Genomic DNA, 18,755 nt, shown 5'->3' on the forward strand with positions numbered 1-18,755 from the left:
CAATGCAACAAAGTTCACAGGTAAAATGATTGGGTTATAAGAATTAACCTAATCAGCACATTAATCCCCTGATATGGATTAACTGGGTGGTAACTGTAGGTAGGTAGGGTGTGGCTGAAGGAGGTGGGTCATTGGGGGTATGCCTTTAGACTGTATATTTTGTAATGGTAAGTGGAGATTCTTTCTCTCTCTGCTTCCTGGTGCCATGTTCTTAGCTGCTTTCCTCTGCCACACTCTTCTGCCACCATGTTCTGCCTTACCTTGAGCCCCAAGGAATGGAGCCAGCCTTCTGTGAACTGAGACCTCTGAAACCCTGAGCCTCCAAATAATCTTTTCCCCCTCTAATTGTTCTTATCAGGTCTTTGAGTCACAGAAGCAAAAAAGCTAAACCATGAGTGAATCTTATATAGTAAATCCACTTAAGTATTTTGAACTCTGTCTCTGGATTCTAAAGAAGTTTTGGCATTTCAGGTTCTTTCAGTATGTGCCACCCATGGACCACACTATTGACAGAGGTACTTCCAGTTACTCAAGGTGGCACATCAGATAAAATATAAACTCTCCTTCTTGTGCATTGATATTAATAAATTAATGAACATCATATCCCTTCCCCCTTGATCCAACATCTTTAGGTATCATTCCCATACATATTCTGTGGGTTTAGGTTGCTATAAATTGGCAACATCTTTCAGTTATTTTGTGATGTATGGCACCTCTTTATGGCTCACAATTTGTTCCTAATCCCCTGGGAATTTCTGGAAGTTGAGTAAGATTACATGAAAGGTCGTGCAAGGAGGGAGTAAAAATTTGAAAGGGTTCAGCTACCTTCTGCAGTGGAACTACCCCAGGAAGGCCATTACACATTCTTCAGGCAGAGATTAACCTGTTTATTCAGGGATGGCAGGGCTGCTTCTGCTGGCAAAGAAGGTTATTTGCTTTTAGGGGCTCAGGTCCTTGGTTTCATCAGAATCTGCCCAGTGTCATCATTCCAATTTTCAAGACCATATACTTCATTCTGCTCCTTGTCCTCACTTTGGCCTAAGAGACCCCGTGGTGTCAAGATTTATTGTAATTGAACCATTTGTAACACTCCATTTTAGTTATGATTTTAAGAAAATTTGGCCCCAAAGCTACAGTAAATAAAAATTTATTTTAGGGTAATCAGAGTTGTACTTTTAGTTCTTTATCTGAACCCTGAGCTGGATATAAAAACTTACAGGCTCATCATGTTGTCTCTCTAGGTCCTTTGAATCACTCAGAAATATGCAACCTACTGTACTACAATTCTTAACTTCAATAAAATATTCTCCAGTGATAAATACTGCACCTTTTTAAAGCACTCGATTATAGGTGATGATTTAAGTTTACCATTTTATGCCGTGAGCTACCAATCTCTCCTTTTCTACTTGCAATGGGGTTCTTAATGCCTAATCTTTAATCAGATCAAATAAATAATTCCAGGTTCCCATTCTTAAGGTCTGTAGCTGTTAAAAGTCCTTTTTTGTGTGCGTTACAATATATGAATTGGACATTTTTCAATAAGTAAAGCAAAACTACTATAAGTATTATGGAATAAGGAATGTATTATAGAAGCTTGACCTTATAAAATGTCCAAGCACAGGAGTTTAAGGATCAGACACAAATCACACTATTCAGCCTTGGAGGACCTGAGCCAATCAGAGCTTGCAAGAAAATTTAGAAGCTGTACATACCTAATTATTGGGGTGTAAGTTTATGAAATGCTGTGGATTCTGTGGCTAGATCTTTCCTGGGGGAGCAAACAGTTGATTTTGATCAGTAGGTCTAGCAGCAGAAAGGGGAAGAGTGAAGGAAAGGGAAGATCTGCTGGATATCACCCTGTTAATTCTGCGTTTGTCTTTAAAGCCTTGTTATGGTTTGGATATGAGGTGTTCCCCAAAAGCTCCCATGTTGATGCAAGGATATTCAGAGGTGAAATGATTCTATTGTGAGAGCTGTAACCTAATCAGTCCTTCCAAGTTTAAATTATTTTTTAATTTTTTTATTTATATATGATAGCAAAATGCATTACAATTCTTATTACATATATAGAGCACATTTTTTCATATCTCTGGTTGTATACAAAGTATATTCACACCAATTCGTGTCTTTATACCCTTTGGATAGTAATGGTCATCACATTCCACCATCATTTCTAACCCCATGCCCCTTCCCTTCCCCTCCAACCCCTCTGCCCTATCTAGAATTCATCTATTCCTCCCATGCTCCCGTTCCCTATCCCACTATGAATCAGCCTCCTTATATCAAATAAAACACTCAGCATTTTGTTTTTGGGGATTAGCTAACTTCACTTAGCATTATCTTCTCTAACTCCATCCATTTACCTGCAAATGCCATGATTTTATTCTCTTTTATTGCTGAGTAATATTCCATTGTGTATATATGCCACATTTTTTTTATCAATTCATCTATTGAAGGGCATCTGGGTTGCTTCCACAGTTTAGCTATTGTGAATTGTGCTACTATAAACATTGATGTGGCTGTGTCCCTGTAGTATGCTGTTTTAAAGTCCTTTGGGTATAGACCAAGGAGAGGGACAGCTGGGTCAAATGGTGGTTCCATTCCCATTTTCCAAGAAATCTCCAAACCACTTCCCATATTGGCTGCACCAATTTGTAGTCACACCAGCAATGCATGAGTGTACTTTTATCTGTAGGAAGGAGGTGCATGGCTGGAGGACGTGGTTCACTGGAGTATACCCTGGAAAAGTGCATTTTCCCTTCCTCTCTCTCCATCTGCTTCCCACCCACCATGAGCTCAGTAACTTTCCTCCGCCATGCCCTTTAGCCATGGTATTCTACCTCACCTAGGGTCCAGAATGATGTCTTTGGCTGAGCATGGACTGAACCTCTAAAACCATAAGCCAAAATAACCTTTCCCTTCTCTAAGTTGCTTTTGTTGGATATTTTGGACACAGTGACACAAACATAGTTAACACAATCCTCTAACCAGTAACAACCTTCGGTGTCTAACGTAACCTTTGGCTCCCTTAAATTTTACCTATCTGTAACTTGGATCCTCCCTGGAGAAACTGACTCCAGGAAATGTAGTTCCCCAAATCCAACAGACAATCTAGAGCTTTTCTTTTAACAAGAGAATCAACTGAATAGAATGGTTTAAAAAGGAGTCTCTTGAATACAGCTCCATGGGGGTTGAATGTCAATCTTTTGCTCAGTAAGTATATAATCTTGGACGTGTTTGAAGACCTGTGTTGTTCAGTTTCCTTATCCAAAATGTAGGGATGAAAGTAGAATGTACCAAGACCTGTATTTCCAGCCTCGTCATGTGAAATGCTTAAAAGTCACCATTCCCATCCTTCCAAGCTCAAAGATGAGCAAACTGAAAATTAATGACTTTTCTTATATCTCTCAGATAATTGAGGTCATAGAGCAAATCTCCTTCCTGATAACTGAGGAGAGCGGTGAACCCAGAAAGTCATAGCCAAGATAAACTTACCCTGAGGCAAAAGCCCCTGGAGCAAGGAATTGGTAGGAACACTTAATGGTAATTGATAATTGTTGGGGCAGGAGTATGAACTTACTTGAAAGATAAAACCTTCTGGGGACCAGTCTTACAGCCTGGCATGCGTTCATGGGTTTCCCTTCCAGAAACTGTATCTGCTTCTGAAATACCTGCATGTGGCCTCCATAGCAAAGGACTCCCTTTTAGGAAAAGCTACTTCACCGGAGCCTTATTTGACAGGGGAGAAGTGATGGCAATTAGAGATTCCCAGGTCCCTCTATCCCTCATGTTGCATTTAATGGGGGAAATATATAGGCAGTTCTTTTGAAGATCACATTCCAGGGACAAAAATGCAGTAACACATTGAAATTTAATCATAAGATTATAGGATACTTCTCCTTTCAAATACCACATCATGAACACATTATCAGGGCATTTATTTATTAATAGCTAATAACAAATCATTGCTAGTCATAATATATTATTATTATTATGTAATAAAACATGTTATTATTCAATGACAGTAGATAAAAACAGAGAGCAGCTAGTATTGTGAAGAAGGGTTCTAGGGACACTCAGACAACAGAGGAGAAAAAAAAGGAAACTGAAGCATTATTTTTTATTTAGCAAAGGTTAAATTGAATTGCATCTGACTTCCTTTTAGTCAGATATTAAAACAAAAAAATAATAATAAAAAAAAATAAATAAAAAAACTTTGGGACTGAGAATTTAGTTAGCAAAAGAACACTTGCCTATCATATGCATGGCTCTGGGCTCCATCCTCAGTATTACAAAAACAAACAAATAATGCCTAATTGCCTCATTTCCTATTACTCAATGCATCATTACCAGCTTTCAACTGAAAGTTAAAAGTCATGACAGACACCAAGAAAACCACAGTCTGAATGGGCTGAGCAACCATCAGAATGAGACTCGGATTGTGGTGCAGATATTGAAATGATCAGATAGGGACTTTGCAATCACTGATTAATATGTCGAGGGCTCTAGTAGAAAATTAGACAGTGTGCTAAAATAGGCAAATACTATAACCTGAGTGACAAAACTTTAATAAAGCATCAATAAGCCATGCTAGAAATCAAAATCCCTGTAACAGAAATAAATAATGCCTTTGATGGGCTTACCAGTAGAGTAGAGGTGACCATTGAAGGAATCAGTGAGCATGAGGCTATGTCAATATAAACTCTCCCAACTGAAGTACATTAAGAAAAAGAAATGGAAAGAAAAGAAAGATTGTACCCAATGACTGTGAGGAAATTAAACTGTTTTAAGATATGTGTAATAGGATGACCAGAAATAGAATAAACAAAAGGAAATAAAAGAAATCCCTTCAAATATGAAGACATAGATAATATACAAGTAAAGCTACAGGCTTTAATAAATAATAATTTTTAATTATCTAATTTAATCATTATTATTATTGTTGTTGTTTTGGTACCAGGGATTGAACCCAGGGGCACTTCCAAAGTCCTAAGAGAAGTAAGTCTATATTCCAAAATTATGCATAGACCATATTTTTTCATGCTTTAACTTTGGACATGATTGAGTAACATCAAACTTTGTTGGTGTTTCCTTCCACTCTCTGAGTACCTTATGGTAATTTTTGCAAACCACATCTGCATATCTTTTGGGGGGGCATCTGCAACCCTTTTATGGGGCCACATCTGCAACCCTTTTTTATATTTCACTTAAAGATAGGGTCTTCCTGAGTTGCTTAGGGCCTCACTAAGTTGTTGAGGCTGGCTTTGAACTCACAATCCTCCTGCCTCAGCCTCCCAAGCCACTGTGGTAACAGGTATACTCCACCATGCCAGGCAGTTTATCATTATTGGTCCACAGAGTAACAAACACACTGATACAAGATGTTGATAATAGGGTGTGTTGGGCTGGGGTTGTGGCTCAGTGGTAAAGCGCTTATCTAGCATGTGGGAGGCATTGGGTTTGATTCTCAGCACCACATATAAATAAGTAAATAAAGGTCCATGAACAACTATTTTTTAAAAAAAATAGGGTGTATTAATAATAGGGTAAGTGTGGGAGGTTGGTCTATGAGAACTCCCTCTACTATCTGCTTTTTTTTTCCTACAAAAATAAAACTCTTTTAAAAAACAAAGTTTTTAAGAGTTTGATTAAATTCTACTGATGAACAAAGAAATCATTTTAAAAAACTCTTATGAGTGTTAATATATTGGTAGAGTTTTGAACACTTTTTCTAAGCTTAACACTCAAAATTACTTTCTTCTTCTTATTGCTATTAGTAGTGATACACATTAGCAGAACTTTAAACAGAACCCTTGAAAAAGACTGATTTATACATTCATAAATTTAGAATTTGAAAATTGAGACAATGTCATTGTTTGCCCTGAAGGGGAAAAATGTTTTCCTATACAATTAAATAAAATAGGGAAACATCTTTCATTTTCTGATACAAAAAGATAATTTCTGTGAAGTTTTATTATATCAATTATTTTGTAGTACAACTACAAAGAAATATTCATTTGAAAATCACATTGTTTTATGTATTACATTTTTACATTTGCCCAGATACTGAAAAACAAAATAAACATAACCAAAATATATTTCCATGAAGATCCTTTGTAAAAGATATTTTTTTATTGAAGTATCTTTCTTGTATATGGACTTAAAATAAAAGACTAGAAGATGAAGGATTTTTCTCCCTTCACTTCTAATAAAAACTCTAAGGAAACAGTTATCTATTATTCATAAATCATCTTTTCTTGTTTATTTTTCCTGACCTGAAATATGTGTAGAATATCTTTGTATCTAGTAGTGATTTGGGAGAAATGAATGATGTACAATTTATTAAGGGATGATAGAACTTTCAAAATCATCATATGTGGAGATTTTTAAATGTTTCTGAAGTTTGCTGTTCCTTTTTCTTGCTTTAAAATTTAGGGAGTATTAATTTTAAAGGGAAGAATCCATCATTTAGACAGGCTTCACTTCTATGCCAAGGAAGTTCATTTGTAACATAGGTACAAGGCTTTAATTTGAGCAATTTATAAACTAATTATTTCATGGGGAATCCATCAATCTGATTAATGACTTGTTGGTAGGTAGGTCAAATGTTTCACTGGGTCACTGAACATTTCATTATTGCTCGGACCACATGAGCAATTCTTGACAAAGAGAATTATTAATATCTTAAAACTATTTTACAGAAGTGAAAAAGAATAACCTACTGTCTTTTCATAGTGAACAGATCCAAATATATCATCTGTCAACATGTCGAGGAATTCCTACTTCTATAACACCTGTAGTATATACATGTTGGGACAATGAGTGGCTTTTATTTCAGAAACTGGAATCATTCAGCTTATAGAATGCAAATTTTTGGAAATTGTTGATTTAATTCATAATTCTCCCCCTTTTCCTTCTTATTTTACATAAACTTCGTTCAACCTGTTTATCTAATCTTCAACTCACAGACTGGTTAGCAAAAATTACCATAAGGCACCCAGATAATGGAAGGAAAAACCAATGAAGTTTGATGTTACTCAATCATGTCCAAAGTTAAAGCATGAAAAAATATGGTCTATGAATAATTTTGACCTATAGACTTACTTCTCTTAGGAATTTTGAAGGATGCAGACTTTTAAGAAGGGTTAAGTTATTATTCTAGGGTCTTGATCTGTGTGAGCTCCCATCTGAGTAGCAAACTGGTCCTACATGAAACCTAAGGTCCTAAATGAAACCTAACGTACTACATGAAACCTACAAATCAAAGAATTGCAGTCAGAATCTTTCCCATAGATACAATTTTGCTATAATGAAGGATTTTTCTTTCTTTTTTCTTTACCTGAAAATCGCATTTCGCATCAACCTCAAAGAGTCAAAAGTTGTAAAAACAATTAGCTAAAATGAAGTAGGACACTGCCTGCTCCTGTGTGTCAACGTCGGCTCTTCAGGTAGTCTGGGTCCCATTGTACTTCTTTTGTGTTAGTGATGGACAACCATTGTCTCATCCTCCCGCTTTTGGTCATAAACTGAGGCCAACATTTCTGTTTGATTCAAAACTATGCTACAGCCAGGCGAGGTGGTGCTTGCCTCTAATCCCAGTAACTTGGGAGGCTGAGTCAGGAGGATTGTGAGTTCAAAGTCAGCCTGAGCAATAGTAAGGCACTTAGCAACTCAGTGTCTAAATAAATAAACTGTCTCTAAATAAAATACAAAATGGGGGATGTGGCTATTAATAGTGATTGAGTGTCCCTGAGTTCAATCCCCAATCCTCGGTACCAAAAAACAAAAAAAAACAAAAAACTATGCTACAATGCTACAATTGCATCATAGATTAAGACTGAGTTCTGCATTCCCAGATGATCTGAACACTTAGCTATCATGAAATCCTGGTCATTACTTTCACTCAAATCATTAACTTTGGTAGAGAACGAAGAGCTACGTGGATTCTATGTCCATTTGCAATTGGGTCTGTGCTGGAAAATTTTACAAGGTCACAGACAGTAGAGTGTGATAAATGTATACAAGTCTTACCTGTGCCACTTGCTGGCACATCTAAATAATAATCACATCTGAACAATACTTTCACAGCAACACAGATTGGTACTTGAGCAAATATCTGGGTACCATAACTTTGCCAAGATGACAGATATAATTTGCCATCACAGGGGTAATAATATTAACAATATTAACCCAAAGTACTCCTGAGAATTAGATAATGACTCTTAGGTAAATGACACAGTGCTTACTATATAGTAGTTTCTCAGTACATGGTAGTTATTCTTGTTACTGTTATCAGGTATTTCCATGAAATCTGTGAGTTTATAGTCATCCTCATCTAAAAGTTTCAAGGGAACTTATTAGATCCTGATAGTGTTTTTGATAAAGATTAACTTTTGTTTGAAAAGAGCATTATCTGTTGCATAACTTTGCAAAATCTTTTGACGAACATGTCAAGAAGGCATTGTTTTATATGTGCTTAGAGCATAATAAATTTGGGAAGTCAAAAAAAATTATGAGCAATACTGTAGAACAATGAACACCCAATAAAACTTTAAAGGGAGAAATATATATTTCGACTCTTTGACTAATGCAGTATCATATGAAAATTGTCACGTTTTGGCTATTGAAAACTGTATAAATGAAAAGTGCTTTTGGAGATGGATGTAGGATATTATGAAATTTCATCATCCCTGAAGCCCCATTATTAAAGTTTCCAGACCCTGTTGGAATAATGCGATAAGTAACGAGGTCCTACTCACTCCATCGCTGGGGGATGAAAACAAATCTTTGTTGAGAAAGGCAGAGCAGAAATATGATATAAGGATACAGTTATTTGATTGAGAAACAGAACACAAATCATTTAGTAACACAGGGCCATTACTCTAACTCCTTCTCCACAGAGGACAGGTTGGCTACAGCAGGAGGGTGGAGTGCCTGGGGCTGCTTTCATCCCACTCCAGGACTGTGACATCACAGACCAGTTTGTAATATCAAACAGGCCCACAGACACCTTTTGACCCGAACTATTCATTCCAAACAAAAATTTCCACTACCACACACACACAAAAATGCATTTATATAAGCAGAATATGTACCTTATATTTTCCTGCAGATCTTACCTGGTATGCAAGTAGATTTTCTAGAGACTTGCTATCATTCTGTGGGCCCACAGGAATTGTTGACCCAGAGATTTGTAGTCCTTTGTGGAGAAGAAACACTAGGAGAGTTGGCATGAACAAAACTAAAGGGTTATAAGTCAGATTCTCCTACCATACTGAGCAAGGGAAATGGATGGAAGATTTAGAGCTTAGTCTTTACCATTTGTATGCTTTTCTGGGGTGCTCCCTAGTAGAGTATAATAACAAAGTATAATAAAACTCTCATGAACAAAGGAAAAAGTCTATTCCTTTGTTGTAAGAGAGATTCATGTTCTAAAGGGGGGTGTTATTCCATTGATTCCATTATCAGCTATAAAGAGTCTCTCTTTCCCCCTCTCTTTCCTCCCTTCTTTTCCTTTCTTCTCCTCTTCCTTCTTCTACTCATCTGTCCTCCCCAAATCTGTCAGGGATTCTGGGGTCAAATGCATGTTTTATTGGCCATTTGTGGTACATATATTGGAAGGCTTTTCATTTGTTTGTTACTGGGGATTGAATTCAGGGGCACTTAACCACTGGGCCACATTCCCAGCACTTTTTATTTTTATTTCTATTTTTCATTTTAAGACAGTCTCAGTAAATGCTTAGGGCCTTACTAAGTTGCCGAGGGTGGCTTCAAATTTGCAATCCTCCTACCTCAGCCTCCCAAGCCACTGGGAAGGATAAATATTTAGCTTGCTGATGCATTTTATATCCTTACAGATATTGCTCCACTGAACAGTGTTTTAAACAATTTTTTAAAAACACTATGCAGACATTCTTCATTGTTTTTTCATCAGCTCTTAGAATGATGTTTGTTGTACTGAAATAGAAAATGATTTTAGTGATTTAAAAATTTTTAAAGTTTAGGCTTCAACAACATTCCCCAAATATAAATGGAAATATTATGGAGAGAATGTATACGTATTCCAGGGCAATTGTTCTGAAAGCAGGTGATTAATGCTTGCAGCAAACAGGGACACATTGTTGGACACGTGTGCTGAGCCAGACTGAATAGTGAGTACAGAGGTGAGCAGGAAAGGAAACTCTGGAGTGAGGTTCCCCAGGAGTGTTCATTCTCTGGAGATGGAACAATTTGAAATCATGAGACTGAGAATCAAAACCCATTTTGAATGAAGTCCTAATTTTTTAAGCTTTTCCTTTCTTTCCTCCTGTTGCCTTGGGCTGGATGATGATGCACTTTAAAAAGATAGCATCTATAATGTAAAGAACTAATTTAAAAATATGCCCAGCTTTTCTATCCCAAGCTATGTGACAACTGTAGCATTTAGAACCATTACCATTACTCTATCTTTTATAAAAATTTGTGTGCTATGTGATTTTGCATATGGTAAAAAAAGCATGAAAAACTTAAATAAAACTTAAGATTATCACAGTCCTCCTTTAAAAACCAAACCAAAAAAAAAAAAATCACAACGAAAAGCTTTTTAAAACATGCTACCAGAAAAAAAATTAAATATCAGGATAACTCACACCAAGATGTATTTCATGGATTCTTGTGTGATGGTTACTGAAAATTGCTTTTTCACAGAGTTGTTGACTTTGCCTCTGTTTTCCCTGCCCTAAATACGTATGGGTCCCTATAGTGAAAGTGAATTGGGTAAAAGTCAAAGATATGGAGCTCATACTGCATACCAGGTGATCTTGGGCAAGTCTCAGAGTCTCTAACCTTAGCTTTCTTACCTATAAAGTCCCAGCTCTCTTCCATTAGAACAATCAGAATATAAAACACTGTATCAGGCTCAAAGCATTGTCAAAAACTGTTCTTGTCATTCTAACTATAGTGAAGGCTTGCAGAGTGGTATTGGGTGCAAAGACACCAGCATGGTCCCTGCACATCAGAAGTTTACAGTCCAGTAAAAGAGGTAGAGAAATAATCCTAGTACTGAACTGGATGTCCTGCATATCAGGTGACTGACCGAGGTGATTATGAGAGCAAAGAATTTTAGAGGAAGAAGATGACTCTTGTTTGGAAAGCTTGTGACAGCTCTTATGGAAGATGATGGTGTTAACCGACACTAGGAATATCAACCAGTATTTATTGTGTCACTGTGTACCAGTTATGTTACTAAGCCATTTATGTTGATTGTCTTATTTAAATATTAAGTATTTGATTAGGATATTTACTCTTATTTTACAGGCAGGAAAATGAGATTCAGAGAGCTGAAGAGTCTTGCCATGTTCACAAAGTATCTGAGTTAGGATTTAAAGCCAGGACTGCTTGTCTCCAGTACTCATTTGATTCCAATCACCATGATGTGGGAATAGTTAATAGGAATGAGTTCTTGGACAGGGCTGAAAAGGAAAATGGTGCAGATTTCAGTACTGGTGCTTGTCTCAATTTTTCTCTCCCTCTTGAGTATAATCCATGACCTTTGTTATGTGTTTTTGTAGTTTCTGTCACATAAATGGTTGGATATGCTCCCCACCATGCCCCCCCCCCCCTCAATTCTGATATCAGCTTTATGGTTTGCTTGAATCAATAACATTAGGGCTACTTCTGAGCCCAGGCTGCAAGGGGCCTTGAATATTTTTGTGTTTCTGCTACCTCTGCCATCCTTCCTGATGAAGGCATAAGGGACTCTTCTGTGCATCTGAGAAGAATGAGAGACACATGAAGCTGAACTGCCCCACAGACAAGCTGATTTTAGGAGAAAGAACTTTTGATTCTGTGCAGTGAAAAACAGAATCTAAATTGAATGAGAACAAAAATACAGGCAAAGTTTTCAGGTGGTACAGGTTGTAGGTGGGGGTAGAAAGGTCTTTACCTTAGGTGAAGGAGGTAGCCCCAATGTACAGAGAAATCAAAATTGCCTGGGAAGAAACGAATGTTTCTTATATCTAATCTAATCTAATCTAATATAAAATATATATATTATATATTTTTTAGTTGGAGGTGGACACAATACCTTTATTTTATTTTTATGTGGTGCCAAGGATGGAACCCATCGCCTCCTGCATGTCAGGCGAGTGTTCTACCACTAAGCCATAGCCCCAGCCCTGTCCCTGACTTTTATAGAGTAGTTGTGGCAGAAAAGGTTTAGTATTTTTATAATAATTACTTTAAGGAGTTTCTTACTTAAAGAACAGACTCTTAGGGTATCTCTTAGAATTACCCGATACCTGGAATTTAACTGTTGAATTGATAAAGAATAGGAGAGTAAGAGCTTGGGGTGGTGATACGTGCCTGTAATCACAGAGATTTAGGAGGCTGCGGCAGGAAGATCACAAGTTCAAAGACAGACTCAACAACTTAGCGAGGTCCTAAGCAACATAGTGAGACCCTTTCTCAAAATAAAAAATAAATTAGGCTGTATATGTGGCTCAGTGGTTAAAGGTCCCTGTGTTAAATCCCTGGTGCCAAAAAATAAAAAATTAAATAGAAGGGTGAGAAAAGTGCATCCCATATGTTGTAATGGGGAGAGGATAGGAAAAGACTTCTATTAGCAATGGACCATTTTGTCCTCTTCTTGTCTGTGTCTCAAAGCATGGCAAAAGTACAACTCTCAGCCACGTAAGAACCATAAACTTCACCAGATAAGAACATTTGAGGGACTGAGGTTATAGCTCAGTGGTAGAGCACTTGCCTAGCACATGATCCTCAGCACCACATAAAAATAAAGGAATAAAATAAAGGAATTGTGTCAATCTACAAATAAAAGAAAATTTTAAATAAAATAAGACCATTTTATCTACATATTAAAGAGTTATAATAGTAAACTATTTTTTCTCACAGAAGTTGGGCATAGTTTATTATGCAGCAATAGCTAACTGTTCATATAAACATCATATAACATGATGTTTTCATATTATTAACATAATATATATTCATTTATTATAAGAAAGGAAAATTACTATGAGGAGGGAAGTTAATAAAACATGAAATTCCACCACCAGAAAGCAAACATTCTGATATAAAGTTTGTAATTCTTATACACCATATTCTGTGTACCTGGCATTCTTTATAATTTTAAAACATCTAATAAAGAAAGCCTATGTGGTAGTTTATAATTATTAGCTGTATTTTAAATGTGGGAAAATTGGGTCATAGAAAGTTAAGTAACTACTAACAGAGATTAAAACATGGACTCAAATACCCAGAAAGCATGGTTCCAACCACATCACTCTTTTTTCTTTTTTTTGGTTACTGGTGATTAAATCCAGGGGTCTTAATGATTGAGTCACATCTGCGGGACTTTTATTTTTTATTTTGAGACAGTGTCTCACTAAATTGTTTAGGACCTTGCTAAGTTTCTGAAGCTGGCCTTGAACCCATGATCCTCCTGCTTCTGCCTCCTGAGCTGCTGGGATTACAGGCCTGTGCCACCGCACCCGGCCCATAACACATCCTCTCTGCCCGGCTCAGTTGCTGTCTTTCTTATTAGTCTGTATTGCTTCTCCTTGACTTCCACTAATCACCTGACCTGATGGAATGTAGGTGGAGGAAAATGGATCACATTCCAGGGAGAAAACAGAATAGCAAAGACAGAGAGGGAGAATCTCTCCAGCTGTACAAAGAAGTGTGAGTTTATGGTCTGGCAGGAGCCATGATCGTTGAACTCTCATTTACCTCTGGGTATCTCATTGTTTAAAATTAAATAAATTTTTATGGTTTAGCAGTTACTTCATTTTTGCTCAAGATACCATCTTCTTTTAGCCCAAATATTTGAAAATGAGACTTAATTTTTTTTAAAGTTATGCAGCTTGGAATGACAACCATGTGGAACTAGAAACACTCATATATGCAAGTGTCAGTATGTTTCTGCACGCTACCTGCTTCTAGATTTGTTTGTGCTGGCTGAACACTGATCAGAGACAGCCTATTGTACAGGTGGTGAAACTACATATTAGGACAGCATCTCATTCCTTGACAGTCTGTGAGAATGAATTTCATGAATATCTCATTCTTTTCTACATTGCTGTGAGCAAGAAAAAGCCAAATGGTGAGGATCTTTTTTTTTTTTTTTTTAAAAAAAGATAATTATCATTTGTAGAGTAGGAAAATAATTCACTGCCACACATTGGTGTCTGTAATGGTTAGCTCCTCCTTGGCGTCTATGTGTTGTAGACAACAATTTTATGCTTTTGTGAAAAAGGAACTGACTCTCCTTGTTGTTAAAAGTCAAGCCTTTCCCCTTTGAGCTATACAGGGATAACCATGGGCATCCTAATGTAAACAGCTTTTCATACTCACCTCCTAGGACTCACAAGCTAAAGCTATGCCATCAAAGAAAAAATAAAATAAAACTTTTTTAGAGCATTAACTCTGATAAAGAGCCAGAAAGAGGAGAGGAAATTAAATGTGCTCAGATTTGGTTATAACGTAATTGCTTTTGGCAGCCTGTCTTCTAGGCCAAGGAAAGACTTGTATATGAATACTACATTGGTCCATTGATCCTGCAAATAGTATAACGATATATAAACAGAGTCAACTGTCCCCCTTCACAGACCCTCAGGTTGTTAAAGGAAATCAGGAATTATGGTTATCCTAGAATTTTTCATCTGTGAGCATCCCATCACACCTTTTTTTTTTTTTTTTTTTTTTTTTTTGGTACCAGGGATTGAACTCGGGAGCACTGGACAACTGAGCCACATCCCCAGCCCTATTTTGTATTTTATTTAGAGACAGGGTCTCACTGAGTTACTTAGTGCCTCGCTTTTGCTGAGGCCGGCTTTCAACTCAGCCTCCTGAGCCGCTGGTATTACAGGCATGCACCACAGCACCTGGCTACCATTACATCTTTGAAAGTAATTCATCTGCCACCCAAGACTGTTCAGAAATAAGTTCTCTCTAATGTTCCACAATTTGAATTCAATGAATAGTTATGAAGTATCCACTCTAGAGTGGGAAATTTTCTAATTCTTCTTTATGAAAAACTTATGGCCAGATGCTAAGTCAACCATACACCATCCAAATTATATAACTTGGTCATTGCTATGGTTGAACCACAGACTTGGGAGCCCAATGATATTGTACACTTGCAGCCTGAGGTCCCTAAATTAGCAGTGTGCCAGCATCTTCAGGACATGGTTAGAAATGCTACTGACCCAATTAACCAGAGCCCCAGCTGATCTGGACGCACATTAAAGTGTGATAAGTACTGCTTTGTAGCAGTACCGATGTCCTGACTGTGCTCCAGTTCATTAAACCCAATCTGAGAATGGGTCCCAGGCCTCAGTGTTGTTAACTCCTTCTCCCCCCAGGAATTCTAGTATCCATGCTGCCAATTCAGAGTCAGTCCTTTTAAAAGAAAGGGTTAATTGAGCATCTGCACCTTTTTCATAATGTGTATTATTTAATTTGAAGAGAAGGATGCCTAACAACAGATCTCCTCTACATTCTTTGCTAAGTCTGCCGTCTGGAATTAGTGTGATAGGAGCTGAATCTTCATTCACACTCTTAAACCAATCCCAGAGTCCATTCCTCTGCCACATGGTGCCCTCTGGTCCAAATGGAAGGGGCAGACAAGTACAGGATGTCTCACAGATGCATTCTTTGTTCTTCTTCCTACTGTTATATGCTATTGTGTGATCCCTGGAGCCAACATAGACAGCTCATGACCATGAGGACTGAGGGCACCTGGATCAAGAAAGTAGAAAATAAGTTAGCACCTGAATTTTATGGTGAGCCTGTTATATTAACCAATTCTAATAACTTCTCTGATCTGTTTTCTGATATACTCTGTTTTATTCTTATTACAGCATTTTAACTGTGTTTTCTCTTGATTTTGGCTGAAAGCCTCCTACCATCTAATTATTTGTTCTCATAGATGAATAATAGTAATAGTGATTAATTATAATATGGCATACAATGCCCTGGAATAAAAAATATAAGCCACAGACTTTTTATACAGAGAGGAAGCTCCAACTCTGTCCAATCTAACTGCTCAGGTAGTCCCTGGACAACACTAAAAGATGTCTTGCCTCCAGGAGAAGAGACAGAAAATTTGCTGACTTGGTATTTCTGCAAGCATCTTCTCATTTTCTGTCTCCAACTTGACAAATAGGGAAGGACCAGAGTAATAGATTGTTTCTGCTTGAAGGGGCACACAATGCACATTTTGGAGATACTTATTCTTAAGCACAGGCATGCATGTACCTGAGAAGAGCAGTGAGCATTGCTCATTTATAAATGGAAGAGTAATGAGCAGCCCATCAACTTATCCTTGCGTTTTCTTTTGCTGATCATCACTGCTGTGCAATCCAAATCTAGACTTACAATAATAAGGGGTTAGTATACTTAAAATTAATAATATTCTTAGACTTTCCAGTTGATTCTAATTAAATCAGAAAAAAATGCTTATAGCATGATTCAAAAGTAACTTGTAATCATGTCTCAAAGGACAGATATTTTGGTCTACTTCATTCTCACCAGTATCTCAGTGTCTAAAATAACAGGCATATAATAAGCATTTAATAAATATTGCCTGAAAAAAGTGAATGAATGAATAAATTCTGTAGCCTCAAATGTATCTCAGTTTCCTACTTAGTATCTGAAAAAGAATATAGGATTCAAACTATTGGTTGAATAAGTTCATGAAAAATGGATCATAGATTACATTTTAGGGCAGATATTCAGAGGATAATGGGTATATTGGCCCAGAAGGCAACAAGCTTACTCACTGAGAGATCCTAAAGTATTTTTCATTGACTCTGAGATTAAAATTTAAAGTTATCACTTTTCAGGTTGACAGATCACATTTTACTTTTGTGATAGAAATGAATTTTAACTTTAATATTTATATTTAGAGTGTACTGCATTTCCTTCTTTAAACTTAGAGTTTATTTTCTAAAGTTCAGGAAATATTTATTTAGTGTCTGCTTCAAAGAGGCATTGGCTCAATGTCAAGGGAAAAATAAAAAGGAGCTGGATCCTAAATTAGCAATGTAGTACTAGGCTAGGCTTGTTGGCTTCTATTAGTCAGCTTTTTCATCACTGTGACCAAAAGACCTGATAAGAAAAATTAGAGGATGAAAAGTTTATTCTGGCCCACAGTTTAAGAGGTCTCAGTCCACAGATAGCTGACTCCATTGCTGTAGGTCCGAGATGAGGCAGAACATTATGGTGGAGGGGTGATGGGAAGGGAAAGCACCTCTGGAAGCAGAGAAAGAGAGATCCACTCACCAAGGACAAAATATCAATCCCAAAAGCATTCCTTCAGTGACCCACCTCCTCAGGCCACACACCACCAGCCTACAGTTACTACCCAGTGAATCTATATCAGTGGGTTAGCCCACTGGTTAAGTCACAGCTCTCATAATCTAATCATTTTACCTCTGAATGTTTTTGTACTGTCTCACATATGAGCTTTTGGGGGACACCACATATCCAGACTTTAACAATGTCATAGTAATAATAGTCTCCCTGAAGACCAGCTAAGTGAATGGCAAAAAGTGCTCAATATATATTTGTTGAACTGAAAACTGTCAACCCAGGTTACAAGATAATGCTCAGTGAACTTCTCTAAGGGAAATACAACCTGCTATGTGTGATTTCCAGAGGAAGCATTCCCTTCATGCAGAGATCAGCTTAATAGGCACAATGGCGTGAGTTGTCTTTAAAGAAAAGTGAGTAGTTCAGTTGTCTGGCATATAGTTTGTTTAGAGGATATGTCTTCAAAGATAAGAATTGCCAAATGGATTTCCTTGAATGCCCAGGTACAGACTTTATGTAAGTCAGTGATTCCAAAACTTTCCAGCACATTGTCACCTAATGATCCTTAAACACCCCAGATGACTCAGATATTCTGTTATAATTGGTGTGCGGTGTGACAAGGGCATTGAACTTGTTAAAAGCTTCCCGGGTCACTATTCCATGCAGCAAAGTTTGGGAACTGATGCTCTCAGAAGTCAAGAGAGTTAAGAGGATGAGAGAAAAGCAAGTTTGGAGCTGTTCATCACATCTGAAGAGTCATTTGGGGCTTAGAAGTTTAAGGTGCTAAAAGGAAAGTTTGTTGGAGGATTCATCAAGTAGCTCTGAAATCTAGGAACAAAGTCTGTTTCTTACTTAGATTTAAAATGTATCCATCTAGAAAAAAACAGCTACACTGAATGAATGAACTCCTGTTCATCTTAAAAATTTCAGCTAAAATTTCTTTTCTTTGGGCAAGCCCACCTGAACTGCCAAAAAGGACAGACACCTATGTTTGATGATCTCAAAGCCATCTCAAGTTCTTTGTCAAGGTGTGCCCTATGGAGGTTTTTGTTGTTGTCCCGCATGTTGAGCCCATATGCAAATGAGCTCATAAGTGATTGACATGGAATTTGTGTCCCTGTAATGCAAAGAAGAGCGGTAACTCCGCTGAATGTTAGCAAGCTTGTAGGATTATTGAACTGGCTGCTCCACATGGCTCTGACAAGCCAGCTGTGCTGCTCTGGAGACATTTATGGTTCTCCCTGTCTTTGGGCAATGTGCCCCATCATCATATCTCAGTTTCTTTTTATTAGTGCTTTACAGTTGTACATAATGGTGGGATTTGTTGTTACATATCCGTACATGCACACAATATAACAATGCAATCTGGCCAATATCATTCCCCAGTATTTCCCCCATAACTCAGTTTTAAGAGAACCCAAGGGATATGGATAAAACAGAACTTG

This window comes from Marmota flaviventris, chromosome 20, assembly GCF_047511675.1.
Source record: "Marmota flaviventris isolate mMarFla1 chromosome 20, mMarFla1.hap1, whole genome shotgun sequence".
NCBI lineage: Eukaryota > Metazoa > Chordata > Mammalia > Rodentia > Sciuridae > Marmota > Marmota flaviventris.